We start from the raw sequence: 12,653 nt of genomic DNA, 5'->3' as shown, positions 1-12,653 counted from the left end.
GAGAAATCCTGTCATAAAATGCTTTAGGCCAGTAAAGTACTTTGCACACAACCACCACAAATAATTCAATACATAGTCCATCATTCCTTAATTTCCATTTGATTATTCAATATAAAATATATTTAAAGTTGAACAGGAATGCTAAGAAAGAGGACTGACCAGAAGACAATTGAAGACCATCTATTGCCAGGGTAAGAAGATTTTAAAAGAGTTGCAATAAGAGGTAAGGAGTAACAAACTGATTAATGACCAACAGTTTGAGATGGGAACCATTTGAAACCATATGGTTAAGTAAGTACCTGAAAGGGATACAAATAAATAATATTAAATACCTAATAGGATGAGGATAAACACTTAGTAAATAATAAATTTAAGTTTTATACTTTCTTTTGCCAAAGAATTTAACAATAAGAAGAAAATTGGTTGAAAATCTAAACCCCTTTAGCATCTCATTCAAAATAATAAGAAAATAACCCTGGGTGGGTGACTGTTGGTTGGAGCATTGTGCTGTACATCAAAAGGCTGCCAGTTTGATTCCTGGTCTGGGCACATACCTAGGTTGCAGGTTTGATCCCCTGTTTATTACATACAGGAGGCAACTGATTGATGTTTCTCTCTCAAATCAATGGTTCTCTCTCTCTCTCTCTCTCTCTCTCTTTACCCCCTTTCCTCTCTCTCTAAAATCAATAAAAACATATTTTTAGTAAGGATTAAAAAAATCTATAATAATAAAAGTGTAATATGCTAATGAGACTGGACAGCCAAATGACCTTTGAACGTCATTCTGGACATCCTTCCAGATGAAACCACGTGGCGAGGGCTGAGGCAGAGGCAGTTAGGGGTGATCAGGCAGGCAGGCAGAATGGTTGGGGCAATTAGGCAGGCAGAATGGTTGGGGCAATTAGGCAGGCAGGCAGAGTCATTAGGGAAGATGAGGCAGGCAGGCAGGCAAGCGGTCAGGAGCCAGCAGTCCTGGATTGCAAGAGGGATATCCAATTGTCAGTTTACTAGTAGACCAGATCCTGCAGGGATCACCCCTGTGGGGTCCTGGATTGCGAGACGGTGTAGGCCGGGCTGAGGGAACTCTCCTCTGTTCACAATTTTCATGCACTAGGCCTCTAGTAATAAGAATAAGAAAATAGGTAGATTTAAAGACATGATAATAGTGTCATTTCACAATCTCTGTATATATATCAAGAGACAAATAAATTATTAATTTAAGCCAAAACATAAAATCAAACAAAGCCAAGACTGTTGTTAGTTTTACAATTTTTCTATTGATTATAAGGGAAAATGTGAGTGACTGAGCTTAACAGGAAGCCAGCAGGCAGAGGCAGGCAGAGGTGGATCTCAGGGTATCTTGAAACATTTGCTGACCTGATCCTGGGCCCAGTACTGGTAAAAACTGACCTTTGTGCACAGCTTGGTCCTTCACACATACACTCAGGCCCAGCAGAGGCAGCCACTAACTGTGGATCACTTGTAGCTCCAAACAGGAGGGTCACTCACAGGCAGCATCTTACATTGGCCTACATCTGAGTCCATCCCAGGAGGCCCCAAACCAACTCATCCAGTGGCCAGCTTTAGACAACATCAGAGCAAAATCCAATATGCTTTGCAAGCAACAAATCCAAAAGGAAGACAGTTTGTTACCTATCAGAGAGCTCCCATAAGACTGTCAGTTGATTTCTCAACAGGAACATTTCAGGCCAGAAGGCATTGGTATGAAATATTCAAAATTATATAAAGCAAGGACCTATAACTAAGACTACTTTACCCAGCAATACTATCACTTAAAATAGAAAAAAAAAAAGAGGTTCCAGGGAAGATAAAGCTAAGGAATTTGTTACCACCAAACCCATATTACAGGAAATGTTAAAGGGCCTGCTTTAAGAGGAAGGAGGAGGTGAAGAAGAAGAAAACGGAGGAGGAGGAGGAGGAGAGGAAAGAAAGAAGAAGAAACAGAGGATCATAGATAAAATAGCTTAAATGCTCCAACTAAAAGACATAGGGTGGCTGAATGAATAAGAAAACAAGACCCATATATGTGCAGTCTACAAGAGACCCACCTCAGAACAAAAGATACACACAGACTAATTATAAAGGAATGGAAAAAGAATTTTCATGCAAGTGGAAATGAAAAAAAATCTGGGGTAGCAAAACATATCTGACAGAATAGACTTTAAAAGAAAGACTATAGTAAGAAACAAAATAAATTATTTAATGATAAAGGGAACAATCCAACAGGAGGATATAATCCTTATAAACATTAAAGTCCCCAACATAGGAGCACCAAATATATAAAGTAAATATTGATGGTAATATAGGGGATTTTACAGTCATATAGGGGATTTTAATACCACATTGACATCAATGGATAGATCTTCTACACAGACACTCAACAAGGAAACAGCGACCTTAAATGACACACTAGATCAAATAGATTTAATTTATATTTTCAGATCATTTTGCCACAAAGCTGCAGAATATACATTATTTTCAAATGGACATGTGACACTTCCCAGGATAGATCAAATGTTACAACACAAAACAAGTCTCAGTAAATTTAAGAAGTTTTAAAGCATTTCAAATTAAATCATTACAAACAAGTTAAAGCATATATCATGTTCAGAAATAGAATTAACATCATTAAAATGTTCATAGTATTCAAAGTAATCTATAGATTCAACACAATTCCTATCAAGATATCAAAGGCATATTTCACAGAACTAGAACAAATACTGCAAAAATTCATATGGAACCCCAAAAGACCTGAATAGCAATAGAGATCTTGGGAATGAACAAAGTTGGAGGAATCATACTACCTGATATCAAACTATACTACAAGGACACAGTAATCAAAACAGCATGGTACTTGCATAAAAATGGACATACAGATCAATGGCATAGAAAAGAGAGCTCAGAAGTAAACCCACACTTTTATAGTTAATTAATATTTGAAAAACCGAGGCAAAAAATACCATGGAGTAAAGATAGTCTATTCAATAAATTATGTTGGGAATATTTGTCAGATATCTGCAAAAAATGAAATTAGACCACCTTCTTACAATATACACAAGAATAAACTTAAAATAGAATAAAGGCTTAAATGTTATACTCAGAATAAAGAAAAATCCTCAAAGAAAACATAGGCAGTAAAATCTTAGACATTTATCATATCAATAACTTTTCTGATATATCACTTCTGGCAAGGGAAACCAAAGAAAAAAAATAAATAAATGGTACTACATCAAACTAAAAAGTTTTTGCACAGCCCTAACCAGTTTGGCTCAGTGGATAGAGCATCAGCCTAGGGACTAAAGGGTCCTAGGTTCGATTCCGGTCAAGGGCATGTACCTTGGTTGCAGGCATATCCCCAGTGGGGGGTGTGCAGAAGGCAGCTGATCAATGTTTCTCTCTCATCGACGTTTCTAACTCTCTATCCCTCTACCTTCCTCTCTGTAAAAAATCAATAAAATATATTTTTTTAAAAAGTTTTTGCACAGCAAAGGAAACCATCAATAAAATAAAAAGACAACCCCATTGACTGGGATTATTTTTCAATGATACATCTGATAAGGAGTTAATATCCAAATTTGATAAAGAATTTCTAAGACTCAACACCAAAAACCCAACAATCTAATGAAGAAATTGCAGAAGACATCAATAGACACTTCTCCAAAGAGGATATACTAGTATAGATGACCAATAGGCATATGAAAAAATGATCAAAGTCACTATTCATCAGAGAAATGCAAATTAAAATCACAATGAGATATCACCTCACACCTGCCAGAATGCTACCATCAAACTGACAAACAAGTGCTGGCAAGGATGTGCAGAAAAGGGAAAGCTCATGTACTGTTGGGGAGTATGCAGATTGGTGCAGCCATTGTGGAAAGCAGTATGGGGTTACCTCAAAAAATTAAAAATGGAACTGCTTTTTGACCAAGTGATTCCACTTCTGGGAAGTTATTTTAAAAAATGAAACACGAATTCAAATGAATGTATGCACCACTATGTTCATAGCAGCGTTATTTACAATAGCCAAGATTTGGAAGCAGTTCAAGTGCCCATCAGTAGATGAGTGGAAAATAAAAACAAACGTTGTGGAACATTTGCATAATGGAATACTACTCAGCTGTAGGTACCACTATTTCCATCCTACAGAAGAGGAACAAAACTTAAGTAAGTTAAAAAAAAATCATACTGATTGCCCGGCTGGTGTAGCTCAGTGGTTGAGCATTGACCCATGAACCAAGAGGTCACAGTTTGATTCCTGGTCCAAGCAAATGTCAAGGTTTCAGGCTCAATCCCTGGTGGGAGTCATGCAGAAGGCAGCCAATCAATAGTTCTCTCTCATCATTGATGTTTCTATCTCTCGCTCCATCTCCCTACCTCCCTCTGAAATCAATGAATATACATATTTTTAAAATCATACCAATTTCTCCTGGAAGGAGCTTTTTATCACTGGGATTTACCCACCACCCCTAGATCTGCTTACATATAAAACCTATGTTCTCAGCTAGTAAATTATATTGTCTACATCAAATAGCTTCACTCTCAGTTTACTTTCTGATGCTCCTCCTTTTGACATATTTAGAATAAACTAAATACATAGATACTGCTCACCACAGACTAGAGCCTATTTGCATGCTTCCCTGGGGAAATCTGGAATTTCACAAATGAATACCGGGGCTTAATTTGCATAATGGTCCATGATCTATGTTAAATACAGAGAGATCTTAGCCCTGGGCGTTCTCCACTTCTGAGTCTCAAGAGGAGACTATCAGCCCTTTCCCCTTTCTCCTCTATGCTGAGTCTTCTCAGTCCTGTGGCTGGGGGTGGGCAGAGGAGTGAGGTTAGTGTTACACTTGAGTTGACAAGGCCACTGCAGATGAAGAATTCAAGAATCTTTCAGGTCTGTGTGTCAGGTGGTGTTACCCTGTGGGCACAGACATCACTCTATTAATGGCAGTATGTGAGGTGCAGAGAAAGACTGTAAAACCTTGGGCCTAAGTCCTCAGTGAATGAGAATCATAAGAGGCTCATGATGAAAGAGACACAGTGACGGATCTGCACGGGCCACCAAGAGGTGCCTTTTATTCCCCCAAGATGGAACTTTCCAGTGTTTCTTCATGTAACCCTTTTTTATTGCATAGCAAAGACTGATTACATAAAGACATTCTGTGCCAAGCACTGTCTTCAAAGATACCATAAAAGGAGTGAAACCACTTTTTACCTGATAATCCCTCCTTATCACCAGGGATTGAGCCTTCTTCTAAAGAGAAGCAGGTTTCTTGCTGAGGTTGGAAGCTAAAAGGAGCATTTAATAAGGAATTTGAAGTGTTAGGAGTGTATTCATCATGAATCTGATATTCTATAGGGTATTGTGTCATGTTTTGAAGGTAGTGAAGGAGGGGGAGATAGGTCATCAAAGAATAATATGACAGGACACAGGGACTTAGAGAAAAGGACAAGGAAAATATGAGTGTATGTGTGTGAAGAGAGAGAGGGAGAGAGAGAGAGAGAGAGAGAGAGAGAGAGAGAGAGAGGAGAATTTAACTGGACACAAAAGTAATAATCACTGGTCCTTAAGTGGAAGGGAGATTGTCAGAATCTCTATAGTTAGTTGTGGCCAAAGAATATTAAGCTTGGAGAGTATTAAGTTCTGTCTTGCTTTTTTTGTAACAGCTCTGGTCTCAGTTTTGCACTCTAGTCTCTATAATAGAGGTAACTGAGCTTAGAATGCTAGGGTGTTTGGATGAGGTGCAAAATAAAGACTTTTTATTCCTTCCCAGACACAGACCCTCCCCTCTCTTGGTGAGGCTTCTGAAGACAAACTAATGTCCTGTCCACGGAGTCTCACATTTCTAGGAGAAAGGGAGAGAGGAAGATTTAAAAATGGGCTCTAAAAAAAAGGGGCTCTACAGGAATTTTCGTAGCCAAACTGTACCCTTAACCCAAATAGTTTAGTTTTTAAATCTTCTTTAATACAAACAAACAAACAAACAAACAAAAAACCCTTGTGTTCTAGAAGGGTTTGAAAGGCTATTTTTGGAGATGGGAAGGGATTTAAAAACATCTGAAGGTGAAATAGGAAGACTACTTTAGGGGGGAGAGGACTGTTATTCCCAGCAAATGTTCCTTACTTCCGCCAGGCAAACTAACAATGTCTCAGCTCTCAGAAGGTATTGCCTGTTTCTTTCGCTGAGCAGAAGTGGTTGCACAGCCTCCTGGGGTTCTGGAAAGCCTCCATTAAGGTTTGTGTCAGACCATGTTTTCCACATTCAAACACTGGGGTACCAAAAGGCATCACCACTCTGAGCTGCCACACACAAAGAGGGGGCATGGGGAACACTCCCAGAAATCCTACTTGTTTTTGCCAAGTTCTTAAAGAAAATCTAAAGGGGATGTATCCCCTCACTCCCTTACACTCCTGATTTATAAAGATAAAAGGTATTGCACATTCAGCTTCTTTCTTCATTGCTCTTTCTTTCTCTTCTTTTTCCCATTCTTCCTTTCTCTATTTTATTCTTTCTCTTTTTCTCTTTTTCAACTAAGCTATGGCTGAAATCAGTGTGAAAGTGATGAAACCTTGTTGTCTAACTGATGTCTCCAATGGAAAGGATGGAGATATTTTTTAAAGAAAATGGTTATGTAAACATTGTATATTGATGTGCTTCCAGCCAGCATGGGGTCTTAAAATTCTATGTCCCCAATCTCCCAAGCTCCTTTCATCACTTAGATGTCTTAACTCACCCATATGTATTCCTGTAACTCCACAGCCCCCAGTTTCACACTGAGCCTTTGCTTAAACAGACTCAGAAAAAAAATATATATATAGGCACCCCCTTTGCTGTTTTCAGCATAGAAATCTAAATAATTATACACTTACAAAGTGAGCATGTGTTGTAATTTAAAATGTTGAGTTGTATGTCTCTGAAAGATTGCCACAGGGGTGACAATCTCCATCAGTAATCTTGTCAAAGTTTTTTTTTTTTTATTACTAGAGAGAGAGACCAAATTAAGTCATTTCAAATTAAGGGAACAACCAAATTAGCTGCTTACATTCATTGGAGGCTTACTCTTTGAAAGTAGTGCTTACTGTATGCACTAATTTAATCTCACAACCATATGAAGCAGGTGCTCTTACACAATTCATTCATTTTAGAGGTGAAGCAACTAAGGCATGGTCAGATTAGTAACTTGACCAAGGTCACAGTAAATGGAAGAGACACCATTTAAGTCCAGTTGGTCTGAGGGTATCAGAACCTCACAGGGATAAAAAGATGCAAAATAAAGTGCAACCAAGCTTCAAGCTATTTAAAAGGGATCAAAGCTATTATTTTCTTAAATGGCACAGATTTTACCAATTTGCCATGGAATATAATGCTTTCCCTAACTCCCAAGGTCACATGAGTTTTTGTAACTCCATCCTGGGTTGAACAGTGTCCACTGAAACCAATGTCCACCCAGAACTGTGAATGTGAGCTTATTCAGAATAGGGTCTTTGCAGAGGTAAACATCTTAAGATGAGGTCGTACTGGATCAAGGTGGGTCCTAACCTAATAACTAGTGTCTGTAAAAGAGGAAAATTTGGACCTAAACACTTAGAGAGGGAAGATGAGCATGTGAATGTGGAGGCAGAGATTTGAATTATGCTGCCACAGCCAAGGAGCAGCCAGGATTGCCAGTGCTCATCTGAAGCTACAGAGGCCTGGAAGGAGCCTTCTGTAGAGCCTCGGCGGAACCAGGGCCTTGCTGACATCATGATATCAGACTTCCAGACTTCAGAACTGTGAGGGAATAAATTCTCATGATTTTAAGCCACCCACTGTGTGGGACATTGCTATAGCAACTCTTAGAAACTAACATAGCTGCTAAAAATAAGGATTCAGTTTAGAAAGCAGAGGCTACTTGTGGTAGGTTAATAACTGTTCCCAAATATACCCATGTCCTAATTCCTGGGACCTATGAAAATTAACTTATTGGGGGAAAAAGGTATCTGCAGATATAATTAAACTAGAGGCCCTGTGCATGGATTCGTGCACTGGTAGGGTCCCTTGGCCTAGCCTGTGCCCTCTCGCAATCCAGGACCCCTTGGGGGATGTTGGACTGCTGGTTTCGGCCCGATCCCCATAGGCCAGGCTGAGGGACCCCACCGGTGCATGAATCCGTGCACTGGGCCTCTAGTATGCATATATGATCTTTGGTTAATCTCTTCCCACCCTCCTTCTCCCCCTTTCCCTCTGAGATTCATCAGTCTGTTCCATGTTTCCATGCCTGTGCATTGAACATCTGCCCCCTGGTGGTCAGTGTGCATCATAGCTACCAGTCGAATGGTCTATGGTCACTTAGGCTTTTATATAGAGAGATTAAAAATCTTTATATAGTAGATTGTTTTTAATTATCAGGGCCCTAAATGCCATCTAAGTTTCCTTGTGAGAGAAAGGTGGGAGATTGGATACACACAGAGAGAAGAGGGTCTGAGACGGAGGCAGAGGCTAGATCAATGCAGCCAGAAACAAGGTAGCCAGCAGCCCTCTGAAGCTGGGAGAGGCAAGGAGCAGATCTTCTCAAGGGCGTCTAGAGGGAGCATAACCCTGCCCACACCTTGCTTTTGGACTTCTGCTCACTAGAAACTGTGAGAGAATAAATTGTTGTTGTTTGAAGCCACCAGATTTGGGGTAATTATTTACAGCAGCCACAGGAAACTGATATACTATGCCAGATGTTTCCAGCAAAAAGATATGTCAATAGAAAATAAGTACTCACAGGCAATTGGAAGAGCTTTAGGCCAGATGACAGAGGGCTACCACTAGGTCACCCAGAGGCCTGGAGCGGGCATAAAAGTGTAGCCTAAGTTACGGTGACACCTCAATTCTGGAAGTGGTGATTGTAGAAAGTGAAGTCTGGCAGCTGCAAATATTAATGACATTACAACAGAGGGAGAGAATGAAAAGGGACTCTGCTGGAAGGACATACAAGTGGGAGAAAATAGGCAGAATATGCAACCGTTAATATCCACACAAGGGATGATATTCAAAATACTTCACAACTAGGAGCTATGGGTACCACAAGTTAGAATAGCTACTAACCAGTTCTGGGAAAATGGTATGTAAATAATGGTGCATACCAAATAAATATTAGCTTTGATGACAACCAATTTTAATTTAGTGGGAAAGATAATTTCTCCAGTTTATTATTTTGAGCAAGGCCATGCATATTTTGCATTAGCTTATACAGAACCCTCCCCTTGGTCAGGTGCTCTCTCTATTCTGTTTGGAGTAAGCAGTAGTTAGCCGTCTATATATGTGAGAAATTCCCCTAAACAGAGTAAGTGTTGTACACATTTCTCAAATATACACCATCTTTTATCAGTTCTAAGATGCCATCAATTTTAAGATATGCCATTACTTTATGCACCACTAAGAAAAAAATTAATGTTGCCCATTTGGCTATGATGAGACATTTATTGTCATATGCATTCCAAAATGGGAACTGCTACAACGTGACAGGTGCTTGTTGTAGAATCAGAAGGCAGAGGGGAAGAAGTATGATTTGTAGGCATATTTTCAATGCACATTTTAGCAATGTAAAAATACATTACTCTATTTTTATTTTATTTTAAGTCCTATTTATAAACCCATAATAATAAAAGCATAATTGCTAACTTGGCACAGACAGTTTTCACCAGAATTACTTCTACACACTATATTATTTTCCTTATCTCTGCCTAGCCATGCTACAATTTTAAAAATTAAATTTATTAGTGAAATAGTATGTGCATAACTTCTAATTCCATGTCTTTTATGTAGTACATGCTCAGAAAATGATGGTTAGTATTGATATTATTATTTTTTTTAAATATATTTTATTGAATTTTTACAGAGAAGAAAGGAGAGGGATAGAGACTTAGAAACATCGATGAGAGAGATCGATCAGTTGCCTCCTGCACAGCCCCCAGTAGGGATGTGCCCGCAACCCAGGTACATGCCCTTGACCGGAATCGAACCTGGGACCCTTGAGTCCGCAGGCCGACGCTCAATCCACTGAGCCAAACCGGTTCGGCAGTATTGATATTATTAACAAAAATGTAGAATTTTAATTTAGTAGCATTCTGCAAATTAGTGATGTAGAAATAAATAAGGCAGACCTGACTTGGCTTGTAAGTACATTGTTTATTAATTGTGGAAACATGTACAAGCAACTATAACTTAATGAGTTTCCTTATATATAAAGAAGACAAAATTTTCTTATAAATCTTGAGAAGTTGTATTAACTGAATTAAATATATGAATAAGCCTAGAATAGTACTTAGCAAAGTCAGCATTCAATATTAGGTTCTGCACCTTTCCTTCCTTTCTTGTCCATTCCTCTTTCCTCAAAAAGGAGCCTGCTAAGTTTTATAGCACACAGAATAACTTGACTCTAAGCACCGTAAGGGTTGAGAGATGTTCATTGCTGTAATACCATAAAAAGTACACTTGGCAGGAGGAAGTAGAATGAATGAATGAATGAATGAATGACTCACACTTGCTGCTCTTATCCCAAGTCTATGTCATAGAGATAGATGGATGGTGAGGGCAGTCCAAGTGATATACCTAGATATATTAATTCTACATGGCTGCATGACAAGTTACCCAACCATACTGGCTTTAAATAACAAACATTATTATTGACAGTTTTTCTGGGTCAATAATTCCAGTGTTCTTTAGCTGGATACATCTGGTTCAGTTTTTCCCATGAGGTTGCAGCCACACTGTTGACCTTGGCTATGGTCTCCTTGAAGACTGTCGTGTGGTAGTGCATGTCTGCTTTTGAGTTGACTTGGTCGGCTATTGACAGCACTTGGTCCCTTGTCATGAGGTACTTTGTACAAAACTGCTGCATGTTACGACAGCTGGCTTTTCCCAGAAAAGTTAAAAGTTTCAAGACAGAGAGGAAGAAACTAGGTAGGGCCTAATATAACAGAAATGTATTCTCTCATAGTTCTGTAGGCTGGAAGTCTGAAAGCAAAGTTTGGATGGGCTGTGTTTCCTCTTGAAGGCCCTGGAGAGGAATCCTTCCTGGCTTCTTCTAGCTTCTGCAGGTTGCTGGCAATTCTTGGCATTCCTTGGCTTGTAAATGTATCACATCTAGTTCTGCTTCCATCTCTCTGAGTCTTTGTGTCCAAAATTTCTTCTTCTTGTAAGGACACTAGTCATGGGATTACGGCCACCCTAATTCGGTATGGCCTCATTTTAACTTGATAATATCTACAAAGTCTCCATTTCCAAATAACGTCACATTCACAGGTTTTGGGGCTCTCTCTCTCTCGAGATATATATATATATATGGGGTGTGACACATTTAATTTTTAACAGGTGTAACAGGGATAATTTGGCACATTAAAACCTCCTGGGTTCTTTCTAAAATTATATACAAGTGCTGAATTTTGGCAAGAACGTTCTTTTTTTTTTTTTTTTTATTTTCCTCTTAAAGTATTACAAAGGGTATTACATAAGTATCCTTTCCCCCCCCCCCCCGCCCTTGACAAACCACTACCCTCCCTTACCCCCCAGTGTCTTATGTCCATTAGTTATGCTTATATGCATGCATACAAGTCCTTCGGTTGATCTCTTACTCCCCTCCCTCCTGCCCCCCAACTCTCTCTGGCCTTCCCACTGCAGTTTGACAATCAGTTTGAGGCAGCTCTGCCTCTGTATCTATTATTGTTCAAAAGTTTGTAATGGTCTTTATTATCCATGAATGAGTGAGATCATGTGGTATTTTTCCTTCATTGACTGGCTTGTTTCACTTAGCATAATGCTCTCCAGTTCCATCCATGATGTTGCAAATGGTAGGAGTTCCTTCTTTTTAACAGCAGCATAGTATTCCATCGTGTAGATGTACCACAGTTTTCTAATCCATTCATCTACTGATGGGCACTTAGGCTGTTTCCAGATCTTAGCTATGGTGAATTGTGCTGCTATGAACATCTGGGTGCATATATCCTTTCTGATAGGTGTTTCTGGTTTCTTGGGATATATTCCTAGTAGTGGGATCACAGGGTCAAATGGGAGTTCCATTTCCAATTTTTTGAGGAACCTCCATACTGCCTTCCATAGTGGCTGCACCAGTCTGCATTCCCACCAGCAGTGCACAAGTGTTCCTTTTTCTCCACATCCTCTCCAGCACTTGTCGTTTGTTGATTTGTTGATGATGGCCATTCTGACAGGTGTGAGATGGTACCTCATTGTTGTTTTGATTTGCATCTCTCGGATGATTAGTGACTTTGAGCATGTTTTCATATGTCTCTTGGCTTTCTGAATGTCCTCTTTTGAAAGGTGTCTATTTAGATCCTTTGCCCATTTTTTGATTGGATTGTTTATCTTCTTTTTGTTAAGTTGTATGAGTTCCCTATAAATTTTGGAGATTAAGCCCTTATCCGATATGACGTTGGCAAATATGTTTTCCCACGAGGTGGGTTTTCTTGTTGTTTTGTTGATGGTTTCTTTTGCTGTGCAGAAGCTTTTTATTTTGATGTAGTCCCATTTGTTCAGTTTCTCTTTAGTTTCAACTGCCCTAGGAGCTGTATCAGTGAAGAAATTGTTTTGGCATATGTCTGAGATTTTGTTGCCTTTGTATTCTTCTAGAATTTTTATGGT

The sequence above is a fragment of the Myotis yumanensis genome, unplaced genomic scaffold (assembly GCF_028538775.1).
Source record: "Myotis yumanensis isolate MYYU_CA2020_CCGP unplaced genomic scaffold, mMyoYum1.0.hap1 SCAF_2, whole genome shotgun sequence".
Classification (NCBI taxonomy): Eukaryota; Metazoa; Chordata; class Mammalia; order Chiroptera; family Vespertilionidae; genus Myotis; species Myotis yumanensis.
The sequence above is the reverse complement of the archived record's forward strand: the minus strand, read 5'-3'. Positions refer to the sequence as shown.